Genomic DNA, 20,376 nt, shown 5'->3' with positions numbered 1-20,376 from the left:
CATATTACTGATGAGTTCTGGAGAGTTTCCTCAGCAAGTACAAGGGCACTTTCCAAAATGTTACAGAGTTAGGAATCACATCGAGGTCTACTGTCTTCAAGTCCTTTGCACTTTCTAAGAAACACTTGGCCAAGCATACTATATACTGAGTACATCTTTCTAGATCTCATGTCCAAGATCTAGTCAGGGTATGTTGTCTCAAACCCAAGATGAGGGTTGCAGGTGACAGTGGGTTACTGTAGGATCACCGATTTTTAATATGACATAGTATTCATGGGAATCTCCCTTTCCAGAAGATCTAAGCAGAGGTCAGTGAGAAAGTCTAATTATTCTAAAAACAAACAAACAAACAAACAAAGCATCATGCTTTTTCTCCAGATGGCACTTGTAGGTGTTAATATGAAGCACATTTGATATGAAATCTCTTAACATAATATATATTTATTGAAGATGATGGTCAGGCTGGAAGCCTGACATAACCTACTCTTGTTCTTCTTTTTCTTCACTTGTATATCAATTCCTTAGAGCTGCTATAACAAAACACCACAAACTGAGTAACCTAAAAGATAAATTTACTCTCCCACAATTCTAGAAATCTGAAGCCAAGGTGTCGGTAAGCTCATGTTTTCTGTGAAAGCTCTGAGGGGGAATCTGTTCCACGCTGCTTTCTTAGCTACCTCTGGTGGTCGCTGGCAGTCCTTGAGGTAAGTTGGCTTATAGTGCCACCACATCAACTTTTCTGTTTGCACAGGGACTCCTTCCCTGTGTTTATGTATGTTTATGTGGCTCTAAGTTTTCCTTTCCTTATGAGGATACCAGCCATTGGATTTAGGGCCCACCCTAATCCAGTGTAATCTCATTTTTACTTAATTGTATCTGAAAAGTTCCTGTTTCCAAATAAAGGGGCATCAATAGTGGTGGAGATTAGAGCTTCAACACATCTTCTCTGAGGATGGAATTTAACCCACCAGAGCTCCTAAATTATTATTTTAATAAATGAAGCACTGTTATAGGAGATAGGATGGATTCTTGGATGACTGTTTTCTGTGAATGAATCATGTTTGGCCAACTCACGAAAAACAAAAATAGAATATCTGGATCTGATACAAAACCCTATTTGGTATGGGAATTTTTTAAAACTTAGAAATGAGGCACCATCCTTAATGCATCAGACCATTCGTGACAAGTGCAGACAATAGATAACAGCTCCAGGTAAGTGGGTCTTTCCATCACCCTTATTACAATTCATTGGAACAGTTACTTCTGAATTTTGTATTTTAAATATTTACTTATTAGAGAATTTTAAACTAATCATAGCCTCTTTTTTTATCTATTTATCTAAAAGGGACACGGAGACACACCCCCACCCCTGCTATATAGGTTTCCTGGGCAGAGGCATTCCAAGATGTCAGAAACAAATCAATATCTCCTCATATTCTAGAAGATTTAATAATTTCACTCAATAGCAGGTACCAACATAAGGTGCATATGACACAAGCTATGGGATACATCTGGAGTGTGATGCTCAATTCATCCTCTAATTCCTGTTCTAAAATTCTGCTTATTTTTTTCACTTTTTTATGAGTGATTTGTCATCACATATGGATATATATATATATATATATATATATATAAAATAAATGGAAAATTCTTTAAGAAACTTGATCTCTTGATAAACTTTATAGCAATTAGTATAACATCTTGCACATAACAGAGATTGAACTAATACTTACAGGATGAATAAATATATGAGTTTTTAAGCCCAATTGATTATGCATGAACCAAACTGTGTTTGAATTTCATAAAACACCAACAAGATAAACAAATTTTTCACGTGCTAATACATGTGATCAAGGCATTGCTCCATGAGTTGGTTTCACATATCATGCACAAAGAAATTTTATCAAATTTAGTAACATGTTATTTGGCAAAAATAATATGTTGAGTAATAATTATACCTTGTCTTCTCACAATGGGTTATTCTTAAACTATGTATAAAGAACAAAATTATTTTTAGTTTATGATTTTAAATTATAGGGAAAAGAAAAAAACACTGAAAATAATGTGCATATAGATCTGACAAGCTGATTTATTTGACTAAGTGTATAAAACTCCAATAATAGCAACCAATAACTAATATGGCAGTATCACAACTTAGCAAATTAAATTATGACTAGTTAAAAAAAGGTTCATTGTAAAGCTTCCACTTAAAACATATTTTGGGGAAATGCCTATTTCTTGACAAAATTTAAAGTGGACAAAAATCCTTAAAAAAAAATGACCATAGGGAAAGAAAAAACGAGCATGGAAATCAAAATAGAATTGCATATATCAGAAATTTTCTGATAATTTTTAAAAATATATCTTTGGCTCTTAACAGTTGTAAGTCTGGACCTATAAAGAATTACCAGGAAATTGAAACTACACATTGATCTTCCAAGTTTGGAGGCCTGGTACCAGCTCTGTGGGCTCTTCAGATCCCTGACAGGTCCAGGTGTACAATCTTCCCATAGGTAGAGTCCTGTTTCCCAAGCTTTTCCACAAAGAGTTTGAGGCAAAAACAATGTATATATACTTGATTTTATCACTGTGGGGACTTTTTGTTTGTTTTTGGTTTTGGGGGGGTTTTGTTTGTTTTTATTTTTTGGGTTTTTTTGGGGGGGTTGTTTGGTTTTGTTTTTTGGGTTTTTTGTTTGTTTGTTTTTTGGTTTGCTTTAGTTTTTGTTTTCTCTTAAGTTGGTTTGACCACTTAGGCTGAATGACTCTTTGTTCTTAAGTCTTTAATACATTTCCCTTTGGAGGGTATCATTCTGCTCTCAAAGTAAAAATGGAATTAAGCTATCCCAAGATATTTTGTGTACCTTTCCTCTCTATTATAATTGTCTACATTCTCATCTACTCATTCCAACCCTTCTTCTCCATACAGTCTTCCACACCACACATGTCCACACAAAAACACACTCTACAGTTTTAAAGAGAAATGTTGTCTTACTTGCCACATATCCTTATTACCAAGGACAACATCTCAAAACAGGTGTTCAATTACATTTAGGTACCTTTCTCCCTTTGTAGGCTATGGGAACAATAGAGTGAGTGCTGGTGTCCTACTACAAGATGGTTCACTTTCATAGTATCAGTGGTAAGCAATTTATGTGAACATTACTTTTCTTTTCACTTCTCTCTTTTATCTTTCTTTTCTTCTGTAAATCATGCTTTCCCCTGCTCTAAAAATATATGACTCCCTTTCTTTCCTTTTGCTGATCTTCTTCCATAAATCTTTAGACAAACTCATTACCTATCTAAATTTTAAAAATAGATCCCAAAAGTCAGGAAGAAAATGAGGATTTCTAAGACCCCAGACCAAATCTTAGAGTTATCAAGTGATTAATTTTCAACTAGTTCAATTAATTTGAATACTGAGAATGTTTGCTAAAAAATAGTCATTTTTAGAATTTCAAAGACATATAAATAACATATAATATATCTAATTATATATATATATATGTATATATAATATATCTAATTATTCCTTCAAAGAAGTATGCTCTTTATATCAACATACCTTGTGAAGTCCACATAAACATAATATTATGTCTTTAAACTTAGTAATCAGGACTGCAGAATTTGACTGGAAGCCCTATGTTTCCAGCCACCAAATTTTAACAAGATTCTCTCCTTAACAGAACTATGTCCTGCTCTCAGCAGAGTCAGAAATAATGGAATTGCTCATTAAAAATAATGAGATGCCTTTGTAATGAGTTCTGATCTATAGCTTCTGTCTGTGAAATATCTTCTTTTCAATAAAAAAAAAAATAATTAGATCCCACGGAAGTCTCACCTTGGGATATACAAGGTAAACTCAAAACCACAGTTAATTATGTCAACTGCATACTTTAAGAACAATCTTACCAAAAAGCAGAGTCACTAGGAAAAGAAGCTACTTTTGATAATGAAGTGGACCTGGAAGAGAAAAACAGATAGAAAACAACCAAGAGGACACTGTCACTGTTTTGCTTCCATGAGCCATCATACTTTTTTCCTAAAGAATTTACTCTGACAGAAAACAGAGCACTAGTCAGTAAAGGGTTAATCTCATTTCTCAACTCATCAGACACTTGCACTCTTCAAACTTCTAAACACGCTTTTCTTGCCTTAACTGCCTCTTTCATGCTGTGAAAATGGAACATAATTTTTTACTGAAGCCATACAGAAGTTTAGCAGGCAATTTCTTTAAACACCATGCAGTTTTTTCAAGGGCTAGTGCAGTATAGCAGTAACTAACTTTCCTATTATTTCCAACCATACTGGTTGCCTATACCATCCAACATCTTGTTCTTTGTTTGAACCCTCCATTTCCGAAATCATTAATGGCAAGTAATAACAATCACAATAATAGCTACTATGTAAGTATTGATTATGTCCCAGTAATGGTATACCTTTACCATACATTATATCTTATTCAGTCTTTACAAAAACCCTATGTGGTAGGTATTATTGTTCCTGTTTTGTGTATGATGCACTAAGGGTTCAAGAATATTAATGACTTATCTAAGCTCTAACACCAAGTTAGTGACTAGAGGACAGCTCAAAGAGTGGAGAAGCTGGGAAAAAAAGGAACCAAAATTAACATTAATTTCTGAATTCCACATCCATTCCTTAAAAAATAGGACTCCTACAAATATCCCCTCCCCTTAATTTAAGATGTTTTGACTTATGAACTTATTCAAGGTCTCACCCAGTCACCCCAATCCATATGCTCCTCCCTCTGTCTGACTTGGCCAGGTAGGTTCAGGGCCTCCATGACCCAGTTCCTAGAAGTGCAGTGCTGCCATATCACCCAAATATTTTCAAGGGGAAAATTCATTTTCTTATGTGAAATATCCTGATTTTGAAAATATTGGTCAAATTTTCCAAAAGCACATGTACAGATCAGACCTGGCCAGAGATTGTCAATTTATGTCATCTGCTTTAAATTCTGCTACAACACTTTAGGACTGAAGGAATTCTGAACTGTTCTCTTTAGTTTGGGCTCCTGGCTCTCACAGACTGTTTTCATCACTTTACAGAATTTATCTCCGTTCTTTGCTTCCTTCTTCATTTTTAAGTGATTACAAATCCTTCTCAGAGGCAGGTAGGTTCTCCTTCTTTCTAAACCTTAGCACTGAATATTCAAGACAATAAAAGGAGTCAAATGTTATATAACTGGGTGAGTCATTTAACCTCATGTAGCTCGTCAGTAATCTAGTTAGATTGCTTACCCTCCTGGGGACCCAAGCATGCACAGGAACATTTAGAATCTTTTATCAAACACAGTTTACTTGTATGTAGAAAAGTGGTACGTTTTTGTTGGAATGACAGTTGGGATGGTAAGGGTTGGAGAAAATGGGCCAGATCAGAATCATTTATTTATTTTTTATTAGTTCCCTAAAAAATATTTGAGACGTGAATACTGATTGTTCCACAGTGAGGCTGAACAACAGTGAGAAGACGTACTATGTCACTACTAATAACATCAACCAGACATGGGAAGTAGACTTGGAAGTCTGTGGATTCCCCAGGAGATTTAGTGTGTTTCTAGCTGACTATTTCATGAGAGGAAAAGTAACAGTATTCACTATACAGAAAAGCTGGTGTACAGGGATTCCCACAGAGAATGTTCTTTTAAATCTCAAGCATTTTATTTAGTCCACAGAGGTCTGAAGACTTTGGCTACAACCCTATATGCACACCCAAAACCCCCCACTGGCCCAACCACAGAGAATCCCCTTGGCTTCAGGCCCTACCAGGCTGTATCTGGCTTTAAGGTTAGGATAGAAGTAAAGAAAGGCTCTGTCTTATTGAAGCATTGTTGACAATCTGTTGTCAGCATGAGTCCCTTTTGGAGGACACGACAGATGCTTGGAAACAATGTTTTGACAAAATGACCTTTTGGATGGCCAGTGAACTTGTTTTCCTTTTTTCCCTTTCCCTCTCAGGTTCACACCCCTGCTATTAGTAAGTGTATTAGTTTTCCAGAGGTTCTGTAATAGATTATCACAAGCTGGGTGACTTAAAAACAATAGAAATGTATTCTGTCACAGTTTTGGAGGGCAGAAGCCTCAAAGCAAGGTGTCCACAGGGCCAGCTTCCTCCGAAGGCTCTAGGGAGACTCTGGTCCTTGGCTCTTTCAGTTTCTGGTAGTGCCAGGTGTTCCTTAGTTTATGACTATATCACTCCAGTCTCTGCCTCTGACTTCATATGACCGTCTCTTGTATGTCTTCTGTTCTGTCCCTTATAAGAGCATTTTGCATTGGATTTAGGATGCATCACATAATCTAGGATGATCTCATCTCAAAGTCCCTAAATAGAGCATTTGCAAAGACCCTTTTTCCAAATAAGGTTGTATTCACAGGCTCCAAAATCTGGAAATATCTTTTGGGAGGTCATCATTCAAACCATCACTTGTACAGAATGCACACACGCTCGCACACACACACACACACACACACACACACTTCTAACGAGAGAGATGAGGGAAAACACCCACAGGCAGGAGCCTCGACTCTGGATCATTAACACAGAGGTTCCCTCGTATTTTGTATTCACGAAATTTCTGAGTACAATGGATTTAGGCTGAATCTGGAGACTGTAATTCCCCTCTACACCCTAAACATCTCTGAAAAGGTGGGTCCTGCTTAAGAATCTCAAAATAATTAAATTTTCGAATGCTTACTTCGGAAAAATGGATCAGGAAAGAGTATATTTGGGTAAAATGTACTTGGCATTTGTAGAACATAAAATCTGACAGGCATCATCAATTAGACATCCACTATAGCACACCTTCAGATAGGTGTTTTGCAAATAAAAGTCAACCCAACTAAGAAAGCTGAAATATGTGCAGGGCATGTGGTTTAAATGATTAAATGAATCTAATGCACCTGCTACTTAGACAATCTCTGCTCATCAACTTGGTCCCCAGTTCTATGGGACTAATTTAATGCCAGCTACTGAGAATAAAGCAAAATCCTATTTTTTGCAATGGAAATTACCTTCTCAACTAAGGCAACTAAGAAGATGGAGAAAGCCCATGTGCTTTAACTAAATCTCTATGGGACTTCTTACAATATGTCTCTAGAAACTGCATTTGCCTTTTTGCTCACATACCTGCCTACTCAATGAGGTAGAAATTACACACTTAGTCTGGGCCAATCTTGACAAAACTGGATGCTTTCTCCAACAATTCACTTAAAATCTTAAACCTATAGCTTTCAAGTAGTTTCCCATGCAGGGGAATCTCCCAGCACTCCTCCTTCCTTCCTTCCCACTTTGGAATTCTGTAAGCATTATTGGATATGTGTCCTCTAGTCTTGTTTCACTTTCCCAGTCTCATCTATCAGCATGTCTTTGGCATCCCTTGTTCTCCCCCACCATGTTTGTTCACAGATGTCCAAATTCTTCCCTAATAAACATGCTTCCTGGATTATAATCACCTACCAGCTGTAGACCAGAAGCACCTCAGACACCATCCCAGATTTACTATCTGTATCTTAACCATAAGCATATTAAAGTGTAAATGCACTCTCGAACTCACACTTGCTTACTAAGTTATGACATTTACTTTGTTCTAGCCTCCCAGCAAGCATGTTTCCTTGTTTACAACTCTACTTCTTCATCCTCTATTTGTGTAGAGCAATGGATTTTTTTTTTTTTTAGAGCAATGGATTTTAAAACTAGCTTCTCATCACTTGAGGAATTGTGGTTGTTGATTTTCTTTATTGTCATCAGAAAAGCTCCACTCCTCAGGGACCTTAATTTCATTTGTCTGGGATGGAGCTCAGGCATGGTCTTTCTCTTTTTATTGTTGTTTAAATTTCAGGAGGAAATTCTAATATACAACCACATTTGAAAACACTGTCAACACAGGATAGTGATTTAATGTGGTTCCTGAGTAAGCAGCATCAGCATCACCCAAACTTGCTGAAAATGTTAATTCTTTGCCTCTATCCCAGGTTTTCTGAACCAGAAATTCTGGAGGTAGGCCCAACAAGCTGTGTTTGACAAGCCCTCCGAGTGATTATGATGAGGTTTGAAGTTTGAGAAACACTGCCATCAAGTATCTCTTGCCATTTATTCAAAGTTCTCAAGGTTCTTTGGAAGGCACAGAAATTAATAAAGTCTGGACTTTACCATGGTATAACAAAAATTTACCTGGAGGAAACACCTTAATGCTAGACAAATGCAAACAAGACACATACTTTCAGAGCCTTATAATTCTAATCAGAATGTGACTAAATACAAGCAAAGTGGATGTGAATAGTAAAAACAAAAAACAAACCAACAAACAAAAAAACAAGAAAACAAACCAACTTGTTACTCCCAAGTGGAAAGATTTCTGTGGAAAGAGGAAATTTCTACAGGTAAAACAGCATAAACAATAGAGGGAAAAGGGCAGTAAGCAACTAGGTTGATTTATGAGGAGATGGGAGCAAAAAAATCAACAGGTGGTAGTCAGACTATGGAGGACATTAAATGTCACTCTAAGTCATTAAGGTGTTTCTAAAAATACACCAGAAAAAATATCTAATGTCTGAGTTGCTGTTAGCTCAATAAAGGGGAGGAAGGTAAAAGAGACATTTTCAGGCACTGAAAAGAGCGTGTTCAAAGGCCCTGAGACAGGAAAGACCATGGTATCTTCAATAGAATCTCAAATCAGAGATCATGAAGCACTCATTTAAATTCAAGGTCTTAGTGCTCATCTGGGATGAGCTGATTTTGCAGAGGACAGATTGATAGGAATTGTGACCTTGAAACTGCAATTTAATTCTAAGAGACTCCCTTCCTGTTTATAAGTAATACAATTCTCCCCACTATTAAGGCCTCCTTTATTTCTCATTCATCTTTCTAATTTCTTTATTTTAATGTAAACTAAGAGGATGCTCTGAATAACTAAAAAGTTCAAAGTAGGGAAATTTTTGTGATACAACACAATCTTGAAGGTTGCTATAGTAATGAAGTGTGGAAAAACAAATTTAATGGTGGTCACATGGCCATTCTTCACTTGTAACTATAGCTTCCTTCGTGGAGGGCTACCATTTAGTATCACAACGTGGGGTGATTCCCAACATCATAAAAATAAAATGTAGTGGGCACTTGATGCCTTTTTGATGCTTCACAGCCTTCTTTGCCATTTTAAGTTACAGAACTCCAAATTTTCCGTACCCAACAGTCCTGACAACACACCCCATCTACTAAAACCCTCTTTCCAGATCTCAGATTATGTGACCATAGATGGCACTTCAAGATCAGAGCATGGAGGGATGCATGGATGTCTAAGTCAGTTAAGCAGCTGCCTTGAGCTCAGGTCATGATCCCAGGGGCCTGGGATTGAGTCCCACATCCAGCTCCTTGCTCGGTGGGGAGCCTGCTTCTCTCTCTCCCTCTGCCTGCCACTCTGCCTGCTTGTGCTCTCCATCTCTCTGTTAAATAAGTAATTAAAATCTTAAAAAAAAAAAAGATTAGAGCATGGAACTCAGGTATCAACAATCAGAATGCCATACTTCCTTGCTCACAGGGGCTTATTCTGAATGGCCTGAAAACACCAGATTGTGGAACATGATTATTTTAATAGCTTATTAGATTGCTTATTCTGATTTTTTTCTGAAAAAGAAAAAATAACTTGGCCAAGAACATTTGGCAGAACTTGTCCTGCTATCATAACACTCTATACATAGCTATTTAAATAGAATGATATTGGTTAAGCCATAGTCATAGAAATCAATGGAATAGCAAAGAGAATCCAGAAATAGAATCAGACATGTGGGATTTATACATCTAAGAATATCATTGAAAAATCAGTAAGGAAAACAAAACTAGTTTTAGAAAAATGAAGGATTTCAAAAATAATGTTGGAAATTGTGACTACTTGGGAAAATTAGAGTAAGAACCCTATTATATAGCAGTCTAAAATTAAATTCTGGATAGTCTAAAATACTAAATGGAAAATCTTATAAAATAGTTTCTTTTAAATTATTGCTACATAGTATAATCACCTGGTGATTTTTAAAAAATGAAAATTCCAGGATCCTTTACATTATCAATTAAGTATGTGTGAGGGTGTGATCTACACATTAGTGGATTTAGAGCTTCTCTGGTTTCTAATGTGTAGCCAAGTTTGAGAACCATTACTGGTTAATCAAGAAATGTGCTCCTGATCTTTCTAGCAGTCAAAGGAAAGAATAAGTTAATAGCAACTGACACAATTTCATTAAAAAAAAAAAAAAAAGGCCAAGGGGTGCCTGGCTGACTCAGTCAGTAGAGCGTGTGACTCTTAATCTCGGGGTTGTAAATTCAAGCCCCAGCGTGGGTATAGAAATAACTTAAAAATAAAATCTAAAAGCAAAACAAAACAAAACAAAACAAAAAAAGCCAAATGTTCAGGAGGTTTACCTGTTTTCCTGGTGCTGAAAAATAGGGAGAAATGTCATCACTTAAAAACTTCAAAAATTACTAGTGTATCCTATAAATCTATTAGATTGACAGTGGCAATATAAAACTAATGTCTTTGCTAGGTATGCTTTTCCACCCTTAAAACTAGCTAAAAGGATCTTAATGGGTTGACCATAAAGTGCTCAGGACCAGGCTCGTACAGAACTCAGCAAATTTATCCCCTATAAACAGTTTGAATAGTTCTCTATCTGGATAAGCAGTGGCTTCATCATCATCAAAAACAGTTAATTTCTTCTTGTGTATATGTACTGCTCTAGTCACCATTTCTCCAGATCATTTAGCCCTGGGCATGCCTAACACCAAGAGTCTTAATGCAGCGGTTTTGGACTTGAAACATCTAGAACATTTCTCCTTCCTAGCCCTGTAGATCATGTAACCCCTTCACTCCGAGTTTAGACATAACATCTGAATCTTCCTATCATAAATTGCATGCTGTCACTATCAAAAAACTAGAGTTGTCATATAAGTTGAAATATACCCACAGGAATTTTCTATTTCATTGTGACACAGAGAGGGAGCCACACTTTGAGGGTTAATCCAGTGGGAAGGGATACTAGAAATATGGCCTGAACCCCTTAAACTGGGGAAAGATGCAAGGTGAAGAGAGTACAGCAGGAATAGATAACCTACATCTAAGACCAAGGTTCCAGAAGGAAGAAACCAGGTATCAAGAACTGCGAAGAGTCTGCCATTCATGAGTCAGAGATTCCCAGATTAGCCTGCTTGTTTCACAGATGCTCAAATAAGATATGAGACACCTGGATCAGAGACAAAGGACTCTGTTACTGAGAGCACAGGGGGGAGCATGAGATTTGTGCTCACATCAATTGCCTGTATCCCTCAAGTGCCATGGAGAGAGTGGGGGGGTGGATCATGTAGCACTGGGCCTGGGGTTGCTATGCACATGGTAGGTTTGTGTCACAGCTGAGGCACCTTCAGATTATAAAACACCAGTCTATGAAGACGGCCACAAGCAGACCTGTCCAACTTTTACCTTAGGGGCACATTATCATCACTGTATTGCCCTTTGCCCTGGAGGGGAGATACCTCTATTTTCAAAGGTTATCTGTTATACAAACATTCTTAGAAAGAAAGTATAAGGAAATACCAGAAAGAAAATGCAGAAAAACCACTGCATCCTAAGGGAGAGTTTAGGGTGCATCTGGTGCCTGAGGGCACAGCTGCCCTAATGAATGCAAGATCAAGGTTCTTGCTTTTGCCCATCTAGCTGGTTTAGACAAGATCTCTAAGGGACACATGCTGGTAGATGGTTGTTGCCATCACAGGTATCCAAGATACTGCGTTTAGAGAAGTGGATCTGTGAGCAGGAGAATAGCATTTGGTCTCCATGCCTGTCTGCTTTCTCTGTGGAGCCTGGCCATTATTGGAAAGGGACTCTGTGATGTGTATGTGTGTGTACGCGTGCATGAACTCTTAGCTGTCAGGCTTTCTGTGTATGTACCAGAAACAAATAAATTATAATAAATTAGCCACCTTCCCCTTATGCTCCCCCCGCAAATAAATACCATGGAAAATTACCCCCGGCATAGGGAACAAGGAGATGGCTGACAAGACCCCAGAATAAAACATGAAGGAGAGAAAGAGATAAAAAATTAATCATAGTTAATACAATTAGCAGCCCACACTGCATCTCAGTTTTATAAGACCAATGACTGATGAATCAGGTTTCCACTTAGAAAAATACTGTGTGAATTTAGGATACAATAGGAATTTACACTGCCTCTATTAATATAATGCCCTTACCCTACAACCAGACTCATCGTAAGTCTCTGAAGGTAAAAGCAAAGGAAAAGCATTACACATTTTTACCTGCTACACAGGAAATTCAATAGATTTGCTTCCCAAATATACTTCAATTTTCCTTTATAGATTTCATTACAGGTGTACAGTCTACTAAGAACATAGCCAAAGGATATCATTATTATATGATGCCTTACAACTCCAATTAAGTTAGTCACTTTAATAATGCTAAAGCTATTGGGGAAATTTCCTGACAGTAAATGTCTCTGGCATTTTCCACAGTCTTGGTTAGGTCAGCACAGAGAACAGCTGGAGAGGTAAGGGTACAAAGATGTGCTGATTGCAAGTCAAGGAAACTGAAGAAAATCTAAATTAAACACACTCAATTTCTGTTCCCTCTGAGGGACAGTCAGTGGGAAATGGGCCCCCAGAGATAGGGAAAGTAATAGCAAATACGAAGTAGAAAGATGGACACCTGGAGCCATCCCATAAGCTTCCCATGAACTTTCTTCTCATTCACAGCTATCCTTGACAATTGGGAAACATGTTCAGCTTGTGTGCCCCAGGATGCTATTGAATATATTGTGAAGCAATAACCATAGATAATTGAAATATGATGTCATGCCAAGCAACACAGTGTAGCACAACATAAACTGCCACTAACTGGCTAGAGGACCTTAGACAAGTCTCCCTTTTGCTTCCAATCTCACTTTTCTCCTTGATGAAATGAAGCACTCACTAAATCTATGGTATTTAAAATGTCTTTCTGGAAAGTGGGACAATTCCAAGGAAAAGCTTTAAGGATAACCTGGTGTAGGGTAGGAGAACAGGTTGAGGAGAAAAATCAGTAAACCAGGTCTCACCTTTCTCTTTGACCATCTCAAATGGTATCTATTTTACATATTTAATATATCTATAAAATTTAATCTTAGGTAAGGATCCTCTGCCAAAATGAATTTAATAAATACTGGAATAAAAATCTCTCTGGTCATTTCCACCATTAACAATCTATCAGTTTTTAAAAAATTTTCTCTTAATGGAAAGCCAACAACCACACATACACACACAAAACTGGGGGCCGTAAGTCTTAAGGGAGTCACAGTTTAGAGTCATATAATAAAGGAAAACACCTTTGATGACCCAACAAGATTCATTCAGAGATTCAGACACAGAACACTGAACGGGAGTTCCCCTGATACCTCCTGGGAAATAATACCTCTGGCAAATAACATACAGGCTTTAATTGGGAAGGAATAATTTTTAGTGTTGTCTCCTTGTTCATTTATCTCTTAGGAAGGGAATTTAGGGATATAATGTGGAGATAGAGCCATGTCTAAGGCAGAACCCATTAAATTAATTTGTTCTTGGGGAACTCTTCTGGATTTCAGGAACATTGAGATAAATGAGAGAGTCCAGGGACAAAAATGTCCAAGACTCAGGCATGTAGGATCTGCCTTCAGGAGCTTCATCACTAAGGCAAAGCAGGTGAAAAGTCTCGCATCATTTATGTACTCCTGCCATTTTGACCCCCTCTTCTGTGTCAGATTCTCATTTTAGTTAAATGCTTCCTCCATTTAATTTTTCTCATCCAAATGCAAAAAGAAGGGAGAATGAGAAACCCATCTGGTGTGACCAGAAGGGTCCTGTGCCACTAAGGGCTGGCTTGATATGCCAAGAGCCACACATGATTCTGAGTGGATACAAAACCAGCATTCTTATTCTCATTTAATTCTTCCTTCAGCTTTTCTGAGAAGGCCTGGATCTGGAATTAAGGAGACATTTTGATTTGCTTCACAGATGCCATAAAAGCTAGAAATAGTAAAGATTCCAGTAAGGAAAGAATTTCCACATTTAGAGTTCTTGAACTTTAGTGGGAAGACCAGTGTATAAACAGGAAAGGCACACATACAGGGTAGAACCTTCCATTCCTTATGGCAGAGACACAGAACTCAGAGCCAAAAAGTTGTAACAATGCATCCGAAATGTCAATCACAACCTCAAAATCAACCTGGAAACATCCTAATTGGCTTTTACTGAGAGAAAAAATTGAGCCAAATATGTCACTCATCTTTTTTTTTTAAATTTCATCTACATATTTGAGAGAGGGAGCAACAGTGAGCTAGAACACAAGCCAAGGTGGGGGGAAAGGCAGAGGGAGAAGTAGACTCCCTGCTGAGCAGGAACCCTGATGTGGGGCTTGATCCCAGGATCCTGGGATCATGACCTGGGCTGAAGGCAGAGGCCCAACCAATTGAGCCACCCAGATGCCCCATTATTCATCTTATAAGGGAGGTATGATATATTGTCAGTTTCATGATATAACCTGAATGAGAACCATTGATGGAGAAAAGTCTCAAGAAATAGACTTTCATGAAAAATTCCTCAAAAATCCATATCCTCTCACCTCATATGATCTTCAGCGTGCTTGGCTTGTGGATTACACTAATTCATTTTGTAGGGCTTACCTCAGGAGACCTAATTTAGGTGTAAAAATAATAGGTGGGTAACAAATAAAAGTACACCATATAGAGAAAAACACTCTAGGGTTTTTTTTTTTTTAAGATTTTATTTAATTTTTTGACAGAGAGAGATCACAAGTAGTCAGAGGCAGGCAGAGAGAGAGAGAGAGGGAAGCAGGTTCTCTGCTGAGCAGAGAGCCCGATGCGGGACTCGATCACAGGACCCTGAGATCATGACCTGAGCCAAAGGCAGTGGCTTAACCCACTGAGCCACCCAGGCGCCCCCACTCTAGGGTTTTTAACCAAAAACAGTTTGGAATAATTCACTTAAAAGGAGAAAAAAAAATGTACACTGCCACATTCAAAGCCAGGTTAGTCCACCTCTTAGAAGAAGTGAGTGTCCTGGACTTCTACTTCATGTCACTCATCATACTTAGGTGGTTCTTAATGACTTAATTTAGCAAGGAACAGTCTGTATCTCATTTTGACCACTTTACCCTAAGAGATTGTGTAGCACATGTTAGGGCCTTAATTTACATTTATGATAACTAGATGTCACCAAGAGAAAACAGCAGGTGGGAGGGTAGCATTGTACTCTTGTATGCCTATACTTAGAGAATCAGAAAACAGTTGCCCTGTTTTTCCATTCACTCAATCAGGGAGATCGAAAATTATAAAAGTCAGTAGTGTGTCCTCTACCTTTAAAGCTACCACTATCACCCTACATTAGGCAGGGAATTTAATTTGAGTTGCTTACTGAATAATTTTTGTCAACACATATTGACTGGATAAATGAAGAAGAAAGACAATTTTTTGAGTCTAGCATTTTCTGAGTCAAATCAACAGGCCCTTCCACAAGACTGAAACTGAGAACCTGCCTTCACACTAAGCTGCCCCCACAGCTTTTGGGAAATACCAATTTCAGAGCTCTTCACCCAGAGACCTTGATATGGGCAAGAAACAGTAATTCACTGACTTAGCCCTATCGGCGGCGAAAATGAATCACCAGCCCCACTTCAGGGAACTTGAGATTCCAAGTTATAAAGTGTGACAATCAGAGAAGAACCTCTTTTACAAGGAGACACTTAGAAAGACACATACAGTTGGTGGCAAATCACACACACACCCACACACACACACACGATAAAAAACTGTATATAGATATGATCACGTGGTATGTATTCTGTGAAAAGTTCTGTGTCTGATGTAAGTAGAACATACTAAGTAAGGAAGTTAAGAAGAGCTGGACTTGGTTAGTAAAATATAAGCAAAATAGTGAGAATAAGGGCAAGGAGTATGGATCATCCAAAAAAAGGGATGTAAACCAGAACCCAGATGGAATTTAACCAAGAAGAACAGAGGATCTGCCTATTACTCACAAAAGAAACCACTATTGTTGTTCTCACTACAGTAAGCCTTGCTCAGAGTAATAATATTATCTGAGAAAAGTCACAGGCCAATGAGGGAAAGAGTCATCAGTTTAGGAATAATGCCTGGTCTTGTGATCTTCAGCTTAGAGGAGGGTTTGTGATGGGGCTTTGGAAGGCTTAGGCAGAAGATAAAGTCTAAGCTCCCATGAACTAAACCTTCGGTCACAACTAAGAAGCTTATTAACATTCTGCATTCTCAAGAGAGCCATGAGAATGGTAGCAGGCTGCCTGGCTTACGCTGTCATAGTACCAGGGTGAATGAACTAAGTGCGCAACTCCACTGTCCCATTTATTCAACTAGGTGACTCTGCTTTATGGAAGAGAGGATAATGCCTTTTGTCAATGGAGGACCGTGTGAGCTTGCTTCCTAGATTGACTTCTTACCCCTGGCTATACCACTAACGAGTCTGGAAACCCTTCACAAAGGTGAATGGGAAGTCAGGAATGAACCTTAGAATAACAACGTGATTGGAACACCACAGAAGCACATTCCATGAATTTCATGTGTCCTAGAAGCAGCTTGGTGTTCTGCAAAAATGAATGTGGTTAGACTGAAAGCTTTTGAGTTTACACTACACCTCCCATCTTCACACTCAGTGTTATGTTATGTGATCCAGGGACTAGGTATACTATCTCCTGTGAGGCCACCAGAGATCCATAGGCCCAATGGCATCACAGAAAGTGACAGAGAAAGAACAGGAAATATGAAAACATGATGAGCTCATTCCAAATGATTCCATAGGTGATCTAATGAGATCAGGGTTGTTTCCAGCTTCACACATACAAACGTGTACAACAAAGTTGTGATGATTTCCATCTGTGTTAGGCAGGTGTTCGGTTAAGAAACACAGTGGAAGTGAGGAAGGGTGTTTTTCTAGGCTAGGTGGAATTCCTGATGGTGAGGTTTTTACTTCCTCACTGTGCTCTCCTGGTGATTTGTTCCTGCTGCTCTCATGACAGCCATTTATTTTACTGTGGTTTCCAGAGCCGCTGACATACCTACAGCCTGAGGGCACACGCACTGTCTTAACTCCCCCATCTGCAGTGCCTGCTGGGAGCAATGCTGATACCTAGTAGCTGCTTAATGATGGGAAGAGGATGTGTTGGAAAACACAATCCTACTTAGTTCTTGGTTTAATTTTTGTTTGTTTGTTTAATTCAACTCATGGGAGGGAACTGCAATTTTGATGAACCAAACTCAGGCTTTAAAGTCAACACATCTGGATCTGAATTTCAGTTCTTTCAAAACCTAGAGTTGAAGAACTTGAGAAAACCACTTAACTTCTTTGATTTTGGGTTTTCTCTCCTGTAAAACAGGGATGGTTCTAACTATACTAGCTTCCTTTCACAGTCACATAATGATTAAGAAAGAAAAAAAAAGAGAGAGAGAGAGAGAGAGGTCTTGCATGTTAAGGAGCTCAGTAAACCAAAAAGAATTTGGAAACTATTTTTTGAACCTCAAGCCATAAATATGATCATTTCTTATATACCCAAATACTGTCCTCATAGGAGAAGACAGTAGGACATTTAACTACAAATGTATTTCAGTTCTGGCTTCAGGCCTGGGTCTGTGGTTGTCAACAAAGCAAAGGCTTAAAATCACCCCAAATCAAAAGAGCAGCTACATTCAGTGGTCATTAAGAAAATAAATATTAGGGGCGTCTGGGTGGCTCAGGGGTTAAACTTCTGCCTTCGGCTCATCATGATCCCAAGGTCCTGGGATCAAGTCCCGCATAGGGCTCTCTGCTCAGTGGAGGCCGGCTTCTCCCTCTCTCTCTGCCTTCCTCTCTGCCCACTTGTGATCTCTCTGTAAAATAAATAAATAAAATCTTTAAAAAAAAAAGGAAAGTAAATATTAAAGGGGCATCTGAGTGGCTCAGTCAATTAAGCATCCAACTCTTGATTTCAGCTCAGGTCATCATCTTGGGGTTTTAAGATAGAGCCCTACATCTGGGTCTGCACTCAGCATGGAGTTTGTTTGCAATTCTCCTTCTGTCCCTCCCTCTCTCTCTCTAAAATAAATAAATAAATCTTAAAAAAAGAAAGTAAACATTAAAGAATGATGCATTGAGAAACTTTTTCTTAGAGTGAAAAAAATAGGATCTGTGCCATCCCTCTAATGCTAGAAAACATTCCATGTATTTCACATACCTGGTGAGTGATGAAGTTGGTTTTGTGCTTTTAAGCTACCATGATTTAATTACAAGCTATAAGTAGTACCAAAAAATACAAAATGTAATTTTATCCATTTTAATCTTTATTTTGTATCCATTCCTTTTTAATCATTTGCTTCATTGAGCATTTACATGGTTAATTTCACTGAATTATTCTAACTCCTGAATTGTGGACTTTTATTGGGACTTTATAAAGTTCCCCATTAGAGACCACTAACAGTTTAAAATAGGTTTAGTTGTGGCCAGGAATCTTTATAAAATAGACAAATGGCAATGACTGCAAGTTAAAAAGCAAGACCTTGAGATCATTTTAAAATTTAGAATAATATTTTCAAGAACAATGTTAAGTAGCTCCCACTTTGGCAACATCCACCAGGTCATTTCATCTGCTATTAACATAAGTGCGGATCCCTTGGAGATGGCCTCCGTGAGCAATGCCATTCATGACTTCTCTACTGAGAAATCCCATAAGGAAAAGCTCTTCATTGCCTTACACAGCTGGGAAGGACACTACTGGTCATGAATATTGAAAGCAGTGACAAGAACAAAGTGACCTATCAGGAAAAAAAAAAAAAAAAAAAAAAAAAGGAAGGTCTGAGTTGAAAAGAGAATCAGATATAAAAAGAATATAGTAAGTGAGTAACAACATGATGTGGACAGAAGAATGAAAACAAAATTTGAATTTAGACTGACTTACTAGGAATGAAATCTTGGGTACATTATTTACCTTCCCTGAGCCACAATTTTGTTATTGTTAAATAGGGATAATAGCGACCATCATCCAGGCTTGTTGAGAGAATTGAATGAGCTGACGTACGTAAAATGTAGTGGATGCTTACAAGATATTTAATCTTTTCTGCCTTTTTCCTCTTCAAGACAGACAGAAAATTAAAATCAGAGAATGAAAGAAACAATGACAGAGGTATGGAAAGTGTCAAACAGATCCTGCCAATCTGAGGTTCCTACAATTCTTGGCTCTTCGGGAGAATTATTAGGACAGAAGGGCACCTCCCTACCCTTCATTCTAAAACCATGTTGACTTGATACTTTGTCTTCTGCTCCCCTCCCTGTAGCACATCAGAAGGAAAGTTAAGAGGAAGGAAAGAGATACCAGTCTACAGAGCCAAGGGTTCCCCAAAGACTGTTCTTTTCCTTATTCTCTATATAGCTGACTGGTAGATATATTTTCAAGCTGGAGCCACTGAAGGTGTCCATGCTGCAGTGGAGCAAGAGGTCCCCTGAAGGTGAGGAATAGGAAGGATACAGATAGGAGAGTCCAGAGGAGGACGACTGTTAGAATCAGATGTCCATTAGAGCTTTAGATGAGACTGGGTTGCTGAATTAAGGCATGGTTGGGCATGTCCTCTTTTCTTGTGCATATTTATGCTACACAAGAATCAGAGATACTGCTTTATACCTAGGGTTGATGTAAGTGACTTCTGAGTCATAGGAAGTGCAAATAAAAAAATCATATCATCTTGGCATCTAGTAAAATGGGCAAGGACGATAAGTTGCTAGAATGAGAGAAGGCATGCTGAGGTCAGAGAGAATGTCAAATACGGTATGATGTTCTTTGGAGCTTCAGACACTATCCACCTTCCCAAAGCCCACCAAAGCATTCTTCCACAAAAAAGTCCACTAGCTATCCAAACTATTGTCAAGCATGGTTTCCAGTCCTCCACCTGTCCTCAGAGAATTTTGACAGGGAATCATTTGTCTATCATTTCTTCAAAATCCATGTAAGATCACAATGTGCTAATGGCAGCAATAACGGCAGAATCTATGCACCATTCTATACAAATCAATATTCTGATGATTATCATGTATTTGTTCCATTTTTTCCCTCTGTCATCTCATTCTTTCCATAACTCCTTTAGAAACAGTGAAAGACAGGACTGTCCAAAATAGTTTGGAATCTTTGGCAGACTGAATCACAGTACTTTCAGCAAGTTTTCATTCCAAATTTTAATTGATTTCAGTATAAATCCATGTAAAATCTCGCTTTTTACCCAAGGAGAAATATTTGTGATTTATAATTATTTTGCAAGTAAGAAAACAATCAATGAT

At 38.1% G+C, this 20,376-nt stretch overlaps 1 protein-coding gene across 1 annotated transcript in view; it reads right to left on the bottom strand.

Annotated features, from left to right (window-relative positions):
• Nucleotides 1-20,376, bottom strand: part of LOC111155763 (dipeptidyl peptidase like 10) — a 1,348,454-nt gene that overhangs the window by 1,111,813 nt on the left and 216,265 nt on the right. The window lies entirely within an intron of this gene.

Source organism: Enhydra lutris, unplaced genomic scaffold, assembly GCF_002288905.1.
Source record: "Enhydra lutris kenyoni isolate GAN:26980312 unplaced genomic scaffold, ASM228890v2 scaffoldscaffold1, whole genome shotgun sequence".
NCBI classification, from domain to species: domain Eukaryota; kingdom Metazoa; phylum Chordata; class Mammalia; order Carnivora; family Mustelidae; genus Enhydra; species Enhydra lutris.
This window is presented reverse-complemented; position numbering and strand designations above follow the sequence as displayed.